The following is a 15,547-nucleotide window of genomic DNA, read 5'->3' as shown; positions in this document are numbered from 1 at the left end:
CAGTCATCACCATTCAGAAACTATCTTCCAAAATATCAGGCCCTATTCTTCAGATGTTTGTTGACCTTAAACATCTTACAATTGACTGACTTCTGTTGTCCTGAGAAACTTCACTGGGACACATCTATGACTTCATAGCAAGTGGAAACATGCCTGTTTTAAATCCAATAAAGAAAGAGGTGGTTACATTAGAAATGTCAAAAGTTAAATATTGTGAGCTATTTTTTCCCATATAAACTGTCTCAAGTAAAAATGCCTCCCACTTGTCTGATTAATAACTGAGGGGTTGTGCAAAAAGTGCTTGTGAATATAATAAGGAAGTACTATTTTGTGTTATTCACACTATGTGAAAGGTATTGCCTTATTTTAAACTGAGCATGACTGTTTTGGATAAAAATAATAGGAACTTTGACATCAGTTGACGGAAGAAGGAAGTCAAGAAAAAAGTAAGACAAAGGTTTTTGACCTCAAATAAAAGAAACGACTTTTCATTCTGCCAGAAAAGACAACAGATGTTTTACAGCAATAGGAAGGGCATTAATTTATTGGATTCAATAAAATAAAATTTATGTTTATTCTGCTCTGGGACTTATGTAGCCATACGTAGGAGTAAGATCGGCATTGTATCTCCACATTTATAGCAGGCGACCGTTGTCAAATATTTTCTCTGTCTCGCTTTACTGGCTCAGTGTTGCAGACTTTTGTCTCACAGATCAAGCTAAGTATTTTTTGATGTTTCTAAAACGATGTTTCGTGTGACATGGGCTCCTTTCTGATGTGTTTATGTGCGGGTGGCAATGTGTCAGACCTAGTTTTCCCACATTAAATGAATTCTTCACTGAAAGGCACTATATAGCAGCGGCTTGCAGTGTAAAATCATCAACACCACAGGCAGCTGAGCTGGATGGTCTTCAAAAACACAACTCCTGTGTCAAAACAAAAAGCAAAAAAAAACAAGATGAGAGCTTCAAAGACTGAAAAAGTCTGATGATGATGTTTATCACACAATGTGCAATAAAACTTCCTTGGGTATGACATGTTTTCTTGAGAGCTGAACAAAGAGAGCTTTGGATGAAGGGTTGTTGATGTCTCTCTGCCAAATTAGGCCAGAAATAAACAGACAAGTTAGGATTTTGGTCTCAGTTTATAGTTTCATGTTTTGAAATTGAGATGATCGAAGGATGGTCACCCCTTCGCAGCTTCTACTTCTATATACACGCTAAAAAGCGCTGGAAGTGACTTGACATTAAGTCTTTTCAAAGTCCACACGCCGTTCTCTAAAGAATGATGCTCTAAGAGGGAATCGCATCAAAACAAAACCACCATTGCTCTTGTTGAATACAATACTATGTTATTGAAGCAACGTGGGGCTCTAGCATGAAATGGACTTTCTTCCACCAAAAAATTTGCAGGAGTTTATATTCCCTCAGAGATTTACTTTTAATTAATAATTACGTGATCAAATGAGGAACATGTACCGGGTTAGAAAATCTACAGTATTTATAAACTTGCAAAAAATTTAATTACACTGTTTACCTTAAAGATCACAAGTCGGCCTGGATGTACAATTTGTCAAGTGCACTAAAATTAACCAGAAAAGTTTCAAAGATCAAGGTCAAAGTTTGTAAAAAAAAAAGTTCTAAATCTTTGGAACAAAATTGTAGCTCCGTTCATAATTTCAATTTGTGATGAAATCTTGTTTTCCATTTTCACACGATAGAAATTTTTGATAACCAGTTGAGTGGACTTGGCATGTTTTGGATCATAAATAAAGTTATGTAACATCCACATCTACAACGCTACTATTATCGTACTGTATCAACAAAGGCTGGTGTCCAACCTTGACATATCAACGTCATGACAGATTTAAAACTTGAGACAAGATGTTGGCAGCTGAGAACTTCTGCATACATCATCATACACCTCTCCCTTTATAGGCTCAGTGTTTTACAGCCTGGTTTAGAGTTTAACCTCCCCCAGCCTTTAATCATTTACTGACAACCCCCCACCCCAAAAAGCACCCTCCTGCTTCAATCTGATTGGCCAAGAAGGAATCACCCGGATCCAGCCATGACATCACATCCACAGCCACACATTTACCCAGCTGCAAACCCCCACACACATCTATATTTTAGCATTAAGTGGTTTCATGTGGCCTTTAGAAAAAAGGAAATGCAGCTCATCATTCATGTTTTTTTTCTTTCTCCACTGATGAACAATTACAAGTTTGTTTTCAGTTATCTATCTCAAACTACATACATTTAGATTTCTCAGTTGCACAATGAATACCTACAAAATATTATTAAAACTTTACCTTAAATATCTGTATTTTCAAGTGTTATGGGATTTCTGGAGGATGTTGACTTCAGACAGAAGAGTGACTGGAGCTAAAGATTTTTTTTTTTTTTAGGAGATGTGATTTTGTTTCAGGCTCAAAAAAATACTGCACTTTTTGCACACATTGTAGATTTTTACAAAAGTTACAACATGAAATCCTCGATACATCTGAAACATTTTCATGTGGAATTTATCACTGCAAATCTTTCATACATGCCTTGGCGTCGGCTCATGTTACTTTTTTCAAATACATATTTGCCAGCAAAGAAAAACATCTCTGTAATTGATCCTGTCAGTTCTGGGAACCAGTCCATGTATATATTTTCTGCTCAAAAAAACATGCTGATGTCTCCTCCTCTCATTCTGCGGGTGGTAAAAATTCTCTTGAGGTTTTCACATCTACTTGCTGATATTTTTCTGTGTTTTTTGGTTTCTTTTGAGGCTAATTCAAGCCAGCACCACTCATGTCATCCAATCTGATTCTCCAAATGTCTGGTATTTGGAGCCACGCAAAGATCATGGGATAATTAGTGCGACCAATGATAGTTTTGTTTTTTTTCCTGCTTTTCTGGGAGTTCACAGGTTATGGGAATTATCAAATCAAATCGTTCTGCTGACACAGTCAAGTGTTAACCCCTTCACAGACCTGACCTACTTTACACAAGGTCAAGCCTTTCCCTCCTTTGTATGTGGGCACAGCACAATACCCACCCTGTGGCACGTTCATAATGAGCACATTATAGCCGAGGCTTTGACATAGATCTGCCATCCGTCTCTGCCTGCACTTCATCTGATTTCTTTGCATGGACTCTGACAGTGAGGAGCGTGACAGCCATAATGTGGTATTTTACATAATTGTCAGATAGATACTATATAACTTGGTAAGGTATTTCAAAGTTACAACAACTCAATGCTGACCTTACGAAACTGGAAAATCTTAGAAAAAAAAACTCTTTTATGTCTTTAGGTTTGGAAAATGTAAAGATGAAATATTTTCACAGCATAATTATTATTATTTTTTTTTTTAGCACACCAGGTTTGGAAATAAGATTATGATGCAATGCTGCCCCCTAGAGGGAGAGGAGGCTAAGAACGCAACAACAACAAAACACTTGATTCAGGTTGTGTATTTATCTCTGAAGTTTTAGTTGCTGAGGTCAGCAATGATTACTTTTTATTAACTATTTGTAAAATGAGTCAATTTAATTTTAAATATAGTTTTTCGTATACAGATTATTTTTTTTATGTTATTTATTTATTTATTTTACATTTTTGAAGTAAGTAATTATTTAATCATGATCAAATCTACCACACCCCCAAAACAAACTTTCATTCAGTCAAATCTCTGGTGATGTTACAATTATAAAACATTTTTGTATTTACTCCATCAAATGCAACATTTTACAACTTTTGAGAAGATTGCAGTAGTAAAAGCATCTGATGCATACTCCAATCTGGTAGATGGCGGTAGTGCACCAAAAAGTTGTTTGCTAGCCACCATGAAAAAAAGAAGACGACGACTCAGACGACAACAACGAGTCCTTCTGTCAACCGTGAGAAATGAACCAGCGGGGGGAAACACTGGAGGCAGATTTCAACCCCAAAGTTCCTCCGTACAGATTAGGTTTGTACGTTTTTGTCTCAGTAACAGCTTTCTGGAGATACTTAGATAGACGACCCCATTAGAGGGAATGTTATGGATTCCGTGTCTTTCCTTTAACTCTTTTATCTGCTTACACGCCCATTGCTGCTGCTTACATAACCATAATCACACAAGGCTGGCGCCAGTCAGACGTAAACAAACTGGAACTGGTTACTCCAGCCTGCAGCGAGGGTCCAGAATGAGGAGACGAATAAAAGCTACACTGGCGCTTCACCTGGCGTCTCAGAACGAGCAACGCCAGACAAGATTGTGACTGACAGCCCTAAGCCCCGCCTCCTGGCTCTGATTGGCTGAGAGAAGTAAACACATATCTGTAACAGCAGATATGTGACGCCATATCTATTGTCACAGCTTCAACAGATATGTAAAAAATATTTTCTGTAAGAGCTACTTATTGCAACTTTGAGGAGGAAGTTGAGCAAAATGTTCAGAATAGTTGCTTTATGGAATTTTTTTTATTTAGTGTTTTGTTAGATGTGGTGGAGCTGCTCATACACAGAAGACCCCCGACACCTCTGAAATTCTTTCAGCAAGAATTTGCGGATCAGAGACTTTGGATCATTGGAGTCATCAAAAGAACCAGTTCTGTCTCCACCACTGGTTCATGGAGCTATTTATAGGATTAATACAATAAATAATTATTAAAATTGTGTGTGTGTTTTTTTTTTAGCAATGTTAAAAAAATGACTGAATAGTGGCAGTTTTTAAAGTTTTTAAAATGTTATTTACATCATATATATGGATTATTAACTTGCTGTTTTCCCCTTCATGGTTTTTATAGGTGTGAATTACATGATTATTACTTCATGCAACTATTCTACTTTTAGGGAGCAGCTTTACATCATCTCTGCCAGTAAATTATATTTAAAACATTTTTTCAGAAGAATCAGATGAAGAAACCTTTAAATCTCCCACAGAAATTAAGACTATATTAAGACAAGAATGTGACTGAATGCAGTGGTTTATGATGAACTCAATGATTTCCAATGGTCCTGCAGATGTTCAGCAGATGTTGGTGGTGAAAGAAGAGGCTCCTGAAGAACACAGCTTGAGTTTTGACCAGGAGGGTCCAAAGCCTCTCGTGCCAGCTCTGAGTGAAAAAGATGAAGAGTCTTTTCTTTTTTCACCCCTTCATCGACACCAAATGATAGATGGAAAATTTCCAGAAGACCACTGTGGAGCTGCAGAATCCTCTAGAAATCAAGGTCGTGCAGATTATGCCAACTCCTCAGAGACTGAAGTCACTGAGAACCAGGGTGGTGATGATGATAATGATGATGATGGTGTAAACCATCAAAGCTTTGAAGAACTGAAGCACTTGCCAGATTCTAGGCCAAAAGCTAAAGACAGAAGAAATGACTGGGAGGGTATCCCTTCAACTAGAGGTTCTTCAATCTCTGTGGATAAAATGAAATCTTTTAAAGCAAATAAAAACACAGACATGATGAGGAAAGGTCAGGTAGAAATGACGTTTAGATCTGGTCACAATAGTAAAGCATGTAATAGAAATCTGAACTCAAAAAGACACAAGCGAACCAAATCAGAACCAAAACAGTTCTGTTGTAAGTTATGTGGACACACGTTTGGCTACAAAAGAAATTTACACTCACACATGAGAATCCACACTGGAGAGAAACCTTTCAGCTGCGACGTTTGTTCAAAAATGTTTAGTAAGAAGAATAATTTGACCTTACACATGAGAATCCACAATGGAGAGAAACCTTTTCGCTGTGATGTTTGCTCGAAAATGTTCAGTCACAAACATCATTTGACCTTACACATGAGAATACACACCGGAGAGAAACCTTTCAGCTGTGAAGTTTGTTCGAAAGTGTTTAGTCTCAAAAATCATTTGACCTTACACATGAGAATCCACGCCGGAGAGAAACCACTAAGCTGTGACGTTTGTTCGAAAATGTTTAGCAAGAAAAATAATTTGATCTCACACATGAGAATCCACACTGGAGAGAAACCTTTCAGCTGTGAAGTTTGTTCGAAAATGTTTAGTAGGAAAAACACTTTGACATCACACATGAGAATCCACAATGGGGAGAAACCTTTTAGCTGTGATGTTTGTTCGAAAATGTTCAGTCAAAAATATAATTTGACCTCTCATATGAGAATCCACACTGGAGAGAAACCATTCAGCTGCGACGTTTGTTCGAAAGTGTTCAGTCACAAACATTATTTGACCTCACACATGACGATCCACACTGGAGAGAAACCATTCAGATGTGATGTCTGTTTGAAAACGTTTACTCAGAAAAATAATTTGACCTTACACATGAGAATCCACAACGGAGTTAAGCTTTACAGCTGCGATTTTTGTTCGAAAATGTTCAGTAAGAAAAATAATTTGATCTCACACATGAGAGTCCACACTGGAGAGAAACCCTTCAGCTGCGATGTTTGTTCGAAAGTGTTTAGCCACAAACATAATTTGCTCTCACACACTAGAATCCACTCTAGAGAGAAACCTTTCAGCTGCGATGTTTGTTCGAAAATGTTTAGTCAGAGAAGTAATTTGACCTCACACATGAGAATCCACACATGAGAGAAATCTTTCATCTGTGATGCTGTTTTGTAAATGCTTAGTCGCAAACATGATTTGAAGTCACACGTGACAATCGACTCTGGAAAGAAACATTTCAGTTGTGACGTTTGGTTGAAAATGTTCAGAAAAAAAGACACTGGGTGGAAACTGAATCAAAACTCTGGTTTAGAGTCGGTTGACAGATATTTATATGGTGTTAAAATATAATCTTTAATTATTTGTTCATTTCTCTGCCACTTAGGGTTTCATTGATGTTCAGTGAATTTGTTTTGCCATGACATACATGTCCTTGCAGGACACTGACCCTAGATGACCTATAGTTATAGGATACTTTATTGTAAGGCTGAAGCATTTTTAGTTTGTGAGTAAATTTTTAGAATTTGGATGTTTAGGTCATCTTTTTTTTTTCTTTTGCCAGATTTATTGAATATACTGAATTTTCGTAATTGTTGAAAAGGGATACAATATCGGGTATAAACTTTGATAAGATGGTAAGCCTGCCTGCTGTGGATGTTTTTTGTTCAATAAAGTAAAATGTCTATGTGCTGTATTTTACTTTCACGGTTTTAATATGCATCAGAGTATTCTAAAAAATGGTGTGGTCAGATTATTCAAACATCTAAATCAGGGAAATTCAGAGGTCAGTGATTGGCTGATACTTGCATGACAAACTGAATGTGTGCGTGAATGAATGACTGAATATAGTATATAGCGCTTTGGGGTCCAGGGAGTTTTAATAAGGTTAGGGTTAGTTTACCATTTTAAACATTTTACCAATTCTAAAAAAATATCAAAACAGTAAACTAGAGCAAAGGCCTTCAAATCCAGGCCTTAAAATATTGAAATTATTTACATGTGCTAGTATAGATTTACTAAATCCTATTGAGAATTTGAAATATTATAAAAGCAATGTTTACAAAACTGTGTATGAAATCTGGCTGACTTTGAGCTGTTTAACAAAGAAGACCGAGGAAGTTTTTAAGTCTAGATTTTTTGAAGCTGGTTGAATCAACTATTAAAGAAATTGCAGCTGTACTGTAAAACAAGATGGTTGAAAACATGCGCACCACTCTTTTTATATTGTTATATAAATTGGAGTTCAACATAAGAATGTGGGCGATTTGAAAGTATAGTAACAATTTTGAAAGAGGAAATGTTTATTCTGTACAAGAAAAACAAATTGGTGTAAAATCAGTGCAATATCCTGGTAATCCAGAAGAGGGAGCTGCTCACATATAGTCACTGTACTTGCCATCCAAGCAGCACAATGTTAAAGTGACACCCCCACAAGTAGAAAGCAAAATTATTTCCTAGCAGGGACGCAGGGGGAATGGGTGTGGAATGCCAAAAGTGAAATCTTGCAGTGCAAGTCATTCTGCTGCAGCAAAAGAGTGGAGGTTATGGTCATGGTTAAAATCTAAAGAAATCTGAACAAATTTGAAAAGTTGCCCATTCAACAAATAAATAGATGTATGTTCTTTGTTTGCATGGAAGAATGACTCTTGTATTAGTACCTAAATGAAACCATATGTCAAAAAGTGCATGAGTATGGAAGTAGACGCACAGCTACACAGATAGATTTTTACACTAACTATGGATTGCAAAGCAGTGACAATATAAATGTTGTGGGAACAAATCTACTGAACAGGAGCAGAACAATCATTAAGTTATTTAATGAGCTGTTATTCTGTCCAGATGTCACTGGGAAGTTCACGCCCTCCCTGGGTAAGCAGCTGGGAGGACTTTCTGAGGCCTGGCTGGGTGGATTAAAGCCCAGGTTGAAACAAAGTGGGAGGACCGCACTGCCAGCAGATGCAAACTCGGCCCTCGCAGTGGCTGGAGGGGAAGGATAGTCATCTTCTGCAAGCTAATCTTCAGCATGAAGATTAGCAGCCTGGGGAGATTAAACAAGAGGGGGCTGGGAAGAGAAAATTTAGAGAATTTAGAAAAGTGATTCAGTGAGCTGCTGAATCGTGCAGCAAAGACTTCTGTGTGGATCAAAAAAGCTTGCCTCAAGAAGTCAATCTTTAACAGCTGCTCAGTGTCATTTGGCTGCAGGGGATTTTCTCATACACCACCTTTTCTACAATTTGGCTTTCATTTCTAATCCAGGAAGGGAGTCGATCTATCATAGTACGACCTTTCACCCCCCACATGATTTGATGGCAGTGGCAGCACTTCATGATTCACTTCACAGGGCAGTTGCTGGCAGTCATCAGCGGCGTATCAGCAGAATGATACTGCTGCCGCTGGGCTCACGTCATGCATTCTTGCTGCTCAGGATCTTGAAGGCTGGCCCTGAGATAACCTCTCTAATACAGCTTTGTTTAAATGGGAACAGCTTCGGCTCTGAGTACTTCCAAGAGGTCAAGCCTAATATCACTTACAAACACACAAGAAAAGCAGGCAACTAACTGTTTTAGACCTCTTAATGACAGACAGGAGCTGTCAAAGCAGAAGAGATTAATTATATACAAACTCTGTGGCTTTCCTCAGCACTATAGAGCTTTATAGCTCATTATAGCTAATTGTTTTGGTTTTACAGCCCACATCGTTACAGTTTCTTCTGCTCTCTTTCACCACTCTCTTCAGCTTCTTTTCCAGCAGACTCGGTAATTCAGCACCGAGTTGGCAGCCGACTAAGAATCTGGAGTATTCTGATGCTAAACAGCTAAATATTTCCCCCAGGAGAAGGCCGACAGAGGTAAAGTAATCTGCCTTTTCAGGTGCCAGATTGAATTGTTTGTTAGAAAGTGCAGGACTTTACGATAAGACAAAACCCCATATGTATATATATCCCGAACAATTATGCTTCGTATATTTTGATGTATTGATTGGTATTCTATGACCACACAAAGTAATGTACAGCTGTGGACACAAATTTCTTTTACAGCAAAACTAAAAAAAACACATATTTTAGCTTTACGTTATGCGTCAATGCTTTATCCCTCATAAAAACATACCTCGAGTGTTGTTTTGATTCTTTTATGCGTGTTTGAGAAATCATTTGATTGGTCCTGGGTGGAGCGAGCGCCGCCTTCGAGACGGAGCTGTCACATTTCACAACTGTATTTGCAGCCAACGGTATTCTTTATGCATTTCTTCCATTTCACAACTTTATTACATAAAGTTCCAAAAAAACAAAATACAAGTTTGTGATTTCAGTCAAGGGATTATGATGGTTTTGCAAGGTGCAGGATGAGTAACTATTAATTGCTTAAACTTATGATTTGAAGAAGTTATAAGAACCACATTAGATCAGTCTTATCAGGCCAAACTCAGGTCTTCGTTCCTCCCTTGCTGTCAGCCCATCTTTCTGAGAGGGAGCCTAATGAGGAGATAAAGTCTGACTGTGAAAAGACAGCTGTTCATCTGCAGGTCATTATTTACAGAACTACTGTAAACAATGTCAAACAGGCAAATGTTGGGTGAAGATAACGGCAGGCGTGTTGAGACAGCTCCAAGGTGGGCACACATGCACATCCCCAGCGATTTTGATGACAAAGATAATGATTTAGAACAACAACCGGGCTGCGCCATGTTACTACGACTCTGAGAGCTACGTCCGTTGATTTTTCCCATTTCAACATAGAGCAGCAGAAATCTGCTGGACGTGACAAACTTTAAATGCTCACAGATTCCACACATCATGATAAAGCACATCTAGAGATACAGCTGTTTTAAATGTTAGATAAAACAGGTCCTATGGGTCATCCAAACATTTTCCAGCAACGATAAGTATGAAACAAAATACAACCAAACCTTCTTCTGATGGGCTTTTCACACAACATATTCAGTCCAGTTGGGAGAATGGCAAATGACTCTGCTATAAAGATACTGTATGTTGGAGCAGCTAAAAATACATTTTGTGTGGGTCCAAATGGAAAGAAACCACACTTAGCAAAACGCTACGTTCTGTCATGTATTTAAAGTATGCATGCTGTTTGCTCACTTTCTTATACTGTATGTGACTTTTTGCCATGATATACATGTCCCATGCTTTTCATTTTCCACACTTCATGATGACTTGACTATTTTGGGCTTAAAGTTTCACTTTATGGGCTCCCCGAGTGGTTGAATAACAATTTGTTTAATTCATCTGAAAGTAGATCCTGCTCTAGATCAGGAACTTTAAGGGTTCAGCATGTCAAGGTGAGTGAATTTCCATTTGAGCAGAGAACTATATCAAGCCACAAAGCATCAGTTTCCCTGAAAGCTGTTATTACTTGAGTTTAAACTCAAGAGCAAGCCTACACCGTGTTTTTCTTTTTTTTGCCTTTAAGCATAAACGCGACATCATAAATATCAAGAGACCTGGAATGTATGTGAACGTGTAATTTTCCAAACAGCACACTTAACTAAGTGGTGCAGTTTGTGGATGCCCTCCGCTGTTCACAGAGCATTCCAGCTGTAGATCATTCTCCCATGTGGTAAAGACCAATGAGGCCTGTTTCCCACACTCCTCATAATGTGACTCAGACAGTAGATGAGTGCCTCATCAGCGTAAGCAGCAGCGGTCCAAATGACTCTGCCATAAAGATACAGCCAGAGCCAGAAGTGATGTTTAATTTCAATCATAAATGCTGAGATAGTGAAATGCTATGCAAATGTGTTTTAACTACCCACACAGCTCTGAAAAAAGCCAAACTGCTGGGTTAATTAGAAACGGGATAAGTTCCTCTATTCAAGTTTAGTCTCTGATAATGAATATGTGAAATTATTTGCGAACTTCTCATAAAATCTTTTGAAACTGCCTGGTTTCCTCCCCTGTTCTTGCTGTAGCTTTAAACGTGACTATATATTCCCCAGAGAGAAATGTTTTGGGGAGTTTTTTACCTTAAAAGGCCATGCGGAGTGGAGCGCTGGTTTCCTGTGGGAGGGTTTTCCTCTTTCTTACTCTGGAGCTGGAAGTCCAGCCCATCCTCAACCCCCCCCCCCCCCCCCACACACACACACCCCTGCCCTCCCTCCTCTCCATAAACACATTTACATACACATACGTGTTCTACACTGTGACCGAAGTGGCAAAATCCAGCTACAGCCAGATGTATGAGCATGACTCTTTATGTGAGTACACACGGTTAACAGGAGGTGAGGACACGGTCAAACAGGAAAACTGTGTAACATGAGACCTGAAGTAAAGGCAGCGGGCGAGAGGAGGAAGCAGGAAAGAAAGGAAAAACATTGTTGAGGACTGAGGACTGGGAGGAGACAGGAACTAAATTAGAGCCGTCGTGAATAGGGAAGAAGTGCAGAGCGGTGATAATAACTGCAGCTCGACCAAAGCGGCGGATGATTTGTGTTGACTGAACGTCTCATCTGCCCGACATCCTCTCTGTGAGCAGTTAGCATGTCAGTCAGTCTGTCTGATAGCGACTCCAAGGAATAATCTCCTTATAAGGTCTGCAGAGGACAGAGTTCCTGAAGCTGAGTGTGTGTCATCAGCATGTCACAAATTTACTTTTATCACACACTTTAACCATGTGATTGTGTCTCCTTTGACCTGTATTTGTAGCTACAGCAAGCTACCAGGTGTTAATTAGATTTTATTATATTGCACTTCTGTGTACTTAGCACTTTCTTTTTGTTTTAGTCAGTTTACTATTGAAAGCTATGAGACTTTTAAAAACTTTTTTATGGTATACTGGAGCAAATTTGGTAATAATACACTCCACTAACCATGCAGTGCTTTTAAACTGACACCTTCCTGAATGAGAGCGCTGTCAGTATCAAATAACACATGTTTTGTGATCTAGTGAAAAGTTATGGATTTACAGAGAAGATAAGAAATAATCCATTCTCCAAAAGCTAAAATAGAGGTCCCTGCTTGCCACCCAGCTGATACTCTGCCCGATTTGATCTTTCTTCCTCGAAGAGACTTTCTATAGTTTCTGACCCGAGTCAGGCCAAATTCCAGGAAATTATGGTGAACCTCCAGGTTCCCACTGGCAAAGTCTCTACTATCTCTGGCTCCAGGGCTGGTTAATCTCGCTAAGGTTTACCAACCACTGTGCTTTACCATCAGTGAGATCATCCAAAGGGCAACACTGTGGACAGAAAAGCCCCCAGCATCGTAGGGCTAATCAAGCTCCTGAACCACATTAAGGTGGTCGTTCCACAGAAGGACAGGAAGGATACTGAAGTGGTCATGTGATCACCTTCATTCATAGGGGTTCTGGACATGACGAGACCAAAGGCCACACCCAAAACCCCTTTGGTCAGGCCGGAACATAACTTGGGATCTTTTTCTAAACGGTTTGGAGAGAGTCTCTGTGGAAAGAAGTCTTTAGATTTGACACGACATTAAGCCTCCCTGCAGCTCCTCTTCCTGTCAGATTACTATCAGTATCTTGACACAATGTGTTGTGAATCCAAACTATGAATAAAAGCCTAATCTCATTATATTAAGAAGGTTTTATCTTACCTTTATTTTCAAATCAGTTCATAATGAACTGATTTGAAAATTTATCATGAATCAAACTTTTAAGCTCATTTTTGAACTACTGCCATTTTAAGTCTGTAGAAGAAAAAAAAAGAAAGAACAACAACAAAAAACATTCTTAAAGAATAAAGTCAGTCGTCTAGACAGACAATCCTCACTGGTCTCTTCCCTGCAAGCTGTGGATGACTCCTTGACTCAACACACCTGAATAAAACATATGTTAATTTAATGACTTACCTAGGAAACAATTTATCCACTTGAATCAGTTTTGTAAAAGCAGCAACACGTCTAAAACATGTGAGTCCTTGAGGACCGAGGTTGGACACTGCTGAATAAAGGAGTTCAGTTGTGAACTAAAATATGACATCTTACAATCTGTTTGCAGTTTCAAAGTTTAATGTTCAAGCTGACGAGCTAAATATGGAAGTTGCAGGATTCTCCCAACCCTGATTTCAACATCCAGTATGACTTGCATTACTGACATCGATTGACGCCAGGAAACAAGTATGTTTTATGCTTCTATTCTTATTGAGTCTAAATTGCTTCCTCCAATTTTAAAGTTCATTTTACAAGAAAATACATTGATGCTGTTAGCTTGTCTTGCTAAATGTCAGTGCATCACTGAGCTCAACAATTAGCTTATCCCACGCGGGTAGCTAATGAAGCTAATTCCACCTAGTTTTAAAACTTGGATCTAGAAAATGACTACATCTGATTTTTGCCTCAGTTTTAACTTCAAATGTTAATTGAACTCAAGAAAATTAGCCAGCAACTCTTGTTCCGCTTACATTTGAATACTAACAGTTATTATTTTCATGTTATCTGAAAAAGGATTAATAACACAATTAGCATTCAAAGCATCTTCTCATGTGTAAATATTATTAGTAATGTTCTTTCTGTTTTTTAATGCCATATTTGGAAGCTGGTTGCCTCTGTCATTACATTAAGGCTTACACATTTCAGGAATGTCCTCACTTTTTACTCATAGGAAGCTAATCCACACTGATGGTGAGTAAATACGGTTGTGAAGTAAACAAAAACCATGAAATGATTTACTTGAGCCCGTGTCCAGCAGCAGATTCAATATAACATCTTAACAATGTTTTGTTGTTGGGATGAATGTTAACAGAAGCTGAAACCTCCTCTTGGCCATAAACAATACTTCTATATATTCGAATCTACAAGTCATTTAAGATGGAAGAAATGAGTAAGATTAATTAAACAAAAGAGAAAAACACGTTGAACGTTCTGCACTTTCTGTACTGGAGTCATTTGACTCAAGCCGTCTGTTACAACATATTAATTCAGTACATCTGGGATGACATCTGAAGTTGTGAAACAGTAACCATGCAGCAGATTGTGTCACAGCGATGTGTTTTAAAAAGATGTTCAAACATGCAGACCTCAGCCTCACAGCCGAGCCTCAGCCCGATTAGTGAAGCCTGAGGGGAAGTTGGGCTGGTTGTAGAGGGCACAACGTCATCACAGGCAGTACAGAAGCTTAACGTCACACTGAAAATATGTGCTTCTGTCTACAAGGGTGCAAAAAGGTGCAGAAGAGGAATGCTTCACAGCCGACCTGAGTCATGCTTCATGTTTCCACCCGAAAGGCGCAAGAGTTCACAGATGAACCCTTAGTAAGAGGATTTGCTGTTTTGGTTCTGGGAAGACTGCAAAGTTTGTTCAGCTCGGCAGATGTTTTCCTCTGTGGTTGCATCTTCTTCCACCAACATGATCTGTTATTCATCATACATAATAAATAATTAAAAAAAGAGAACTATTTCCCTTTGATCGGATGCTGTTCTTCTTCAGCCTGGTTCCATCCGCTGCATTCCTGTGGCTGGAAAGGAGCTGAAGGAAGCACGCTTGCAACAATGAGGCAAAATACTCAAGAAATCACTCATGTTCGCTGAGTCAAACTCTGTGACATTCATGCAGGAGACACAGGAGACAAACAACACCTGCTGAAAAAAGCAGAGCAAAGCATTGTTTTAAGTCACATAGGAATCCCAACATGTTTTTACCTTCTCATATTAAGAACTTCACATATATTTCTTTAATATTTGGCAGAAATGAATTTAAGCCACCTGACTTGGGCCAAACATGTTGGATTATCTTCCACAAGCTTTTCTCTATACTTTCCTGGTATTTTGGTGACTGACTGTGTAAATTGTTCCCATATTTCCTCTCTCTGGTTTCATCACTCACTTGTCAAACTCTAATACAAAGTGCACAGAGGACTTTATCACTTGTGATGACATGCTGGAGGCAGAGTCTCAGAAAGAACAGGAGTTTCTTAAAGAGACAGAGACCCAAGATCAATGATACAAAGTAAAATTTCTTTTGAGTCAAGGTTGATGCATTCAACACTTTTATAACAACTGAAGGTAAAATACCCAATAGATTGTGTCTGGAAAATGCATAATACTGTACCTTTAAGGAAAGCATGATGGTGCCACCACCATGTTTTATTATAAGAACAAAATTAGACTGGTGCAAAACCAGTCTAAATGTCCTTTCGAATGCTCTCCACACCACACAGTTTTGTGTA

General features: G+C 38.7%; 1 pseudogene; it reads left to right on the top strand.

Moving 5' to 3' along the window:
• The first annotated feature begins 3,853 nt into the window (after positions 1-3,853).
• On the top strand, positions 3,854-7,095 carry LOC129378609 (gastrula zinc finger protein XlCGF57.1-like; annotated as a pseudogene).
• The last annotated feature ends 8,452 nt before the right edge of the window (positions 7,096-15,547 follow it).

Source organism: Poeciliopsis prolifica, unplaced genomic scaffold, assembly GCF_027474105.1.
Source record: "Poeciliopsis prolifica strain line A6 unplaced genomic scaffold, Auburn_PproV2 SCAFFOLD002, whole genome shotgun sequence".
Classification (NCBI taxonomy): Eukaryota; Metazoa; Chordata; class Actinopteri; order Cyprinodontiformes; family Poeciliidae; genus Poeciliopsis; species Poeciliopsis prolifica.
This window is presented reverse-complemented; position numbering and strand designations above follow the sequence as displayed.